Raw genomic sequence first — 6,089 nt, forward strand, 5'->3', positions numbered from 1 at the left:
CTCTGTTTATTCAGGGATACTGTTCAATCTATAATTGCAAAATAGCTCTTTCAGGTGATATGTTTTTCTGTACATGTAAACAACTGATTTGCTTGAAAGGCTATCATGAAGGCACTGCTGGGATTTACTAGACAGGCACTTTGACCAACTAAGCCACAGCGCCTCTAAAATGTTACTCCAACCTGTTTCAGGTAGATATTCAGCAAACAATGTTACCTCGTGGATTTTGCCTGCGATAGCTCTTCCAAAATAGCTTGTCGTCCCTGGGTGGGCTCGAACCACCAACCTCCCGGTTAACAGCCGAGCGCGCTGGCCAATTGCGCCACAGAGACATCCAGCCCAGTCAAAAAAATTATTTGCGACTTGACAAGCTGCAACATCTTTTTTTTTTTAAAGCGAGCCAGCAACATTCGAAAGTTCAGCCCCTGTCCAATCAACTGTGTTTAATGGAGAGCGAGGGCATCAATCTTTCTACCTTTGAGCTAAATCCCCTGTACCAATGTAGCTATAAAAAAAACTGGAAGTCTTTCAATCAATCGACTCTCGCCAATTTATTGCGCACTCAATATACTGCAGTTAATCTGGATATTGAGGAAAAATTGCAAGATAATGTTATTTGACATAATGCCGATGTATTTGCTTACTTTTTCAAGCACACTTGGCAATAAACCTCGTTCAGCAGTGCCTTTTATCAGATAGTAAAGCGCGCAGACGTTCCATTGTAAAAAACAAAAATGTTCTCTCACCATTAGCGACTCTAGTGGGACTCAACCCACAACCTTTGAAAGCCCTTGCAACTAATGCCTAGAAGTCCAATGCGCTATCCATTGCGCCACAGAGCCCATACATCCTTGCGTGATGCTCATTTCCACAAACGCAAAACACGGTTTTCATCCAAAATGGGTCTACGTCAGTCATTCCTTGCCAACAAACTGAGAATCAAAAAGTGAAAAGAGTGCAGTTAATCTGTGTGTGCAGGGATACTTTTCCATCTCTTATTCCAATTTGTAACAGCAGCGCATTTTCTGTCATTGTAAATAATTTGCACGCCTGAATGGACAACTGTAACCCTCTCCATAGCCCGGTATACATTATATCTCAACAGGAACATCCATCTCCGTGACAATAAAACAGCAGAACCTTGGCCCATCTTCAAAGGACTCTTGGCCGCACACCTCCGACACCTCCACATGGCAGCAGAGCACCGGTTCATCACCCACCTCATCCCCCACAACACCCTGATCCACCTTATACCCTCTGGAAACCTGGACATCATCTTCTGACCCCGGCATCACCCCCCCATCCACGGCATCACCCCCCATCACTGAAGAAAGTTTGAAGAATGATTGTGTGTTTGATTTTCTGTAATATTTTGTCTCTTCTCCCCCTGCCCTTGTGTATCCCATTCCCTTGCACTTGTGTGTGATGTTTGTCTGTACAATTATGTAAATATATGTAAATACTTGTAAGATGTTTTTGATAATAAAAGATAAAAAAAATAAAATAATGGACAACTGAGTAGTAGTAGTAGGTTTGAGATGGGCCGGTAATTATTTAGCACTGTGGCATCAAGACTGCTCTTCTTTAAGAGAGGCTTAATGACCGCAGTTTTAAGGCTCTTGGGAATATTCCAGATCCAAGCGACATGTTGACTTTTTGAGTGATTGGAGCCAACAGACTGCTCACCGTAGACTTTAAAAATCTAGTAGGCAATGCATAAAGGCAGCATGTAGTGGAACTCAGACTTGTGGCGATCTCTTGGACAGTTTTGTCAGCCAAAAATGCAAAATGGGTTAACTCCAGTTGTCTAGCTGGCTGCGTGCTTGTTATCTGCAAATAATGGTATTTTTAATGTTCTGAACTGAGTCTTGCAAAGAAGACTGGAAACTCATTGCACCTGGAGAAATACAGAAACCATCAGACAAAGTAACATTTACCACACTGTAATTTGAAATGTTAACCCGCTTTGTCATTAGCAGGTCCAGAGTGTGCCCTTTGCCCTTGGTGGGGCCACTCAGGTGCTGAGTAAGACCAAAGCTTCTGAGGACAGCGCCAAGCTCTTTAGAAGAAGACGAGGTTGAGCGGGGCGTGAAGGAAGGAAGGAACAGTCACTCACGTACGGGAAACTCCTACCAAGCAGTGGCCAGCCTATAGCACACTGGGATTCTGTGGTAATTGAACCAAGTTTAGCAGTTCCTTTCATCAGTTAATAACACAAGCAGGCTTTCCTATTTACCAATGTAGATAACAGGGGTTACAACAGTGACTCTGGTGGGTCTCGAACTCACAGCCTTTGAATGCCTTTGCAACTTTTGTCTGATTCCCCTTTTTCACAAAAGAAAACAGTCATCCGAAAACGGTCTACATCAATCATTCCTTACCATCAAACTGAGAAACAAGGAGTGAAAAGAGTGCATTTACTCTGTTTATTCAGGGATACTGTTCAATCTATAATTGCAAAATAGCTCTTTGGGGTGATATGTTTTTCTGTACATGTAAACAACTGATTTGCTTGAAAGGCTATCATGAAGGCACTGCTGGGATTTACTAGACAGGCACTTTGACCAACTAAGCCACAGCGCCTCTAAAATGTTACTCCAACCTGTTTCAGGTAGATATTCAGCAAACAATGTTACCTCGTGGATTTTGCCTGCGATAGCTCTTCCAAAATAGCTTGTCGTCCCTGGGTGGGCTCGAACCACCAACCTCCCGGTTCACAGCCGAGCGCGCTGGCCAATTGCACCACAGAGACATCCAGCCCAGTTGAAAAAATATTTGCGACTCGACAAGCCGCAACATCTTTTTTTTTTAAAGCGAGCCAGCAACATTCGAAAGTTCAGCCCCTGTCCAATCAACTGTGTTTAATGGAGAGCGAGGGCATCAATCTTTCTACCTTTGAGCTAAATCCCCTGTACCAATGTAGCTATAAAAAAAAACTGGAAGTCTTTCAATCAATCGACTCTCGCCAATTTATTGCGCACTCAATATACTGCAGTTAATCTGGATATTGAGGAAAAATTGCAAGATAATGTTATTTGACATAATGCCGATGTATTTGCTTACTTTTTCAAGCACACTTGGCAATAAACCTCGTTCAGCAGTGCTTTTTATCAGATAGTAAAGCGCGCAGACGTTCCATTGTAAAAAACAAAAATGTTCTCTCACCATTAGCGACTCTAGTTGGACTCAACCCACAACCTTTGAAAGCCCTTGCAACTAATGCCTAGAAGTCCAATGCGCTAGCCATTGCGCCACAGAGCCCATACATCCTTGCGTGATGCTCATTTCCACAAACGCAAAACACGGTTTTCATCCAAAATGGGTCTACGTCAGTCATTCCTTGCCAACAAACTGAGAATCAAAAAGTGAAAAGAGTGCAGTTAATCTGTGTGTGCAGGGATACTTTTCCATCTCTTATTCCAATTTGTAACAGCAGCGCATTTTCTGTCATTGTAAACAATTTGCACGCCTGAATGGACAACTGTAACCCTCTCCATAGCCCGGTATACATTATATCTCAACAGGAACATCCATCTCCGTGACAATAAAACAGCAGAACCTTGGCCCATCTTCAAAGGACTCTTGGCCGCACACCTCCGACACCTCCACATGGCAGCAGAGCACCGGTTCATCACCCACCTCGTCCCCCACAACACCCTGATCCACCTTATACCCTCTGGAAACCTGGACATCATCTTCTGACCCCGGCATCACCCCCCCCAACCACGGCATCAACCCCCATCACTGAAGAAAGTTTGGAGAATGATGGTGTGTTTGATTTTCTGTAATTTTTTGTCTCTTCTCCCCCTGCCCTTGTGTATCCCATTCCCTTGCACTTGTGTGTGATGTTTGTCTGTACAATTATGTAAATATATGTAAATACTTGTAAGATGTTTTTGATAATAAAAGATAAAAAAAAAAATTAAAATAATGGACAACTGAGTAGTAGTAGTAGGTTTGAAATGGGCCGGTAATTATTTAGCACTGTGGCATCAAGACTGCTCTTCTTTAAGAGAGGCTTAATGACCGCAGTTTTAAGGCTCTTGGGAATATTCCAGATCCAAGCAACATGTTGACTTTTTGAGTGAGTGGAGCCAACAGACTGCTCACCGTAGACTTTAAAAATCTAGTAGGCAATGCATAAAGGCAGCATGTAGTGGAACTCAGACTTGTGGTGATCTCTTGGACAGTTTTGTCAGCCAAAAATGCAAAATGGGTTAACTCCAGTTGTCTAGCTGGCTGCGTGCTTGTTATCTGCAAATAATGGTATTTTTAATGTTCTGAACTGAGTCTTGCAAAGAAGACTGCAAACTCATTGCACCTGGAGAAATACAGAAACCATCAGACAAAGTAACATTTACCACACTGTAATTTGAAATGTTAACCCGCTTTGTCATTAGCAGGTCCAGAGTGTGCCCTTTGCCCTTGGTGGGGCCACTCAGGTGCTGAGTAAGACCAAAGCTTCTGAGGACAGCGCCAAGCTCTTTAGAAGAAGACGATGTTGAGCGGGGCGTGAAGGAAGGAAGGAACAGTCACTCACGTACGGGAAACTCCTACCAAGCAGTGGCCAGCATATAGCACACTGGGATTCTGTGGTAATTGAACCAAGTTTAGCAGTTCCTTTCATCAGTTAATAACACAAGCAGGCTTTCCTATTTACCAATGTAGATAACAGGGGTTACAACAGTGACTCTGGTGGGTCTCGAACTCACAGCCTTTGAATGCCTTTGCAACTTTTGTCTGATTCCCCTTTTTCACAAAAGCAAAACAGTCATCCGAAAACGGTCTACATCAATCATTCCTTACCATCAAACTGAGAAACAAGGAGTGAAAAGAGTGCATTTACTCTGTTTATTCAGGGATACTGTTCAATCTATAATTGCAAAATAGCTCTTTCAGGTGATATGTTTTTCTGTACATGTAAACAACTGATTTGCTTGAAAGGCTATCATGAAGGCACTGCTGGGATTTACTAGACAGGCACTTTGACCAACTAAGCCACAGCGCCTCTAAAATGTTACTCCAACCTGTTTCAGGTAGATATTCAGCAAACAATGTTACCTTGTGGATTTTGCCTGCGATAGCTCTTCCAAAACAGCTTGTCGTCCCTGGGTGGTCTCGAACCACCAACCCCCCGGTTAACAGCCGAGCGCGCTGGCCAATTGCGCCACAGAGACATCCAGCCCAGTCGAAAAAATATTTGCGACTTGACAAGCCGCAACATCTTTTTTTTTTTAAAGCGAGCCAGCAACATTCGAAAGTTCAGCCCCTGTCCAATCAACTGTGTTTAATGGAGAGCGAGGGCATCAATCTTTCTACCTTTGAGCTAAATCCCCTGTACCAATGTAGCTATAAAAAAAACTGGAAGTCTTTCAATCAATCGACTCTCGCCAATTTATTGCGCACTCAATATACTGCAGTTAATCTGGATATTGAGGAAAAATTGCAAGATAATGTTATTTGACATAATGCCGATGTATTTGCTTACTTTTTCAAGCACACTTGGCAATAAACCTCGTTCAGCAGTGCCTTTTATCAGATAGTAAAGCGCGCAGACGTTCCATTGTAAAAAACAAAAATGTTCTCTCACCATTAGCGACTCTAGTGGGACTCAACCCACAACCTTTGAAAGCCCTTGCAACTAATGCCTAGAAGTCCAATGCGCTATCCATTGCGCCACAGAGCCCATACATCCTTGCGTGATGCTCATTTCCACAAACGCAAAACACGGTTTTCATCCAAAATGGGTCTACGTCAGTCATTCCTTGCCAACAAACTGAGAATCAAAAAGTGAAAAGAGTGCAGTTAATCTGTGTGTGCAGGGATACTTTTCCATCTCTTATTCCAATTTGTAACAGCAGCGCATTTTCTGTCATTGTAAATAATTTGCACGCCTGAATGGACAACTGTAACCCTCTCCATAGCCCGGTATACATTATATCTCAACAGGAACATCCATCTCCGTGACAATAAAACAGCAGAACCTTGGCCCATCTTCAAAGGACTCTTGGCCGCACACCTCCGACACCTCCACATGGCAGCAGAGCACCGGTTCATCACCCACCTCATCCCCCACAACACCCTGATCC

The 6,089-nt window shown here is 43.3% G+C and overlaps 2 non-coding genes across 2 annotated transcripts; both read right to left on the bottom strand.

The window, feature by feature from the left end:
- Window positions 1-258: 258 nt before the first annotated feature.
- On the bottom strand, window positions 259-332 carry trnan-guu (transfer RNA asparagine (anticodon GUU)). Its single transcript has one exon. It is a non-coding gene; the product is annotated as a tRNA-Asn (tRNA).
- A 2,346-nt stretch (window positions 333-2,678) lies between these two features.
- On the bottom strand, window positions 2,679-2,752 carry trnah-gug (transfer RNA histidin (anticodon GUG)). The gene has a single exon. It is a non-coding gene; the product is annotated as a tRNA-His (tRNA).
- Between the last annotated feature and the right edge of the window lie 3,337 nt (window positions 2,753-6,089).

Source organism: Eucyclogobius newberryi, unplaced genomic scaffold, assembly GCF_026437365.1.
Source record: "Eucyclogobius newberryi isolate DKJ021-1_F unplaced genomic scaffold, fEucNew1.0.hap1 SCAF_142, whole genome shotgun sequence".
Classification (NCBI taxonomy): domain Eukaryota; kingdom Metazoa; phylum Chordata; class Actinopteri; order Gobiiformes; family Gobiidae; genus Eucyclogobius; species Eucyclogobius newberryi.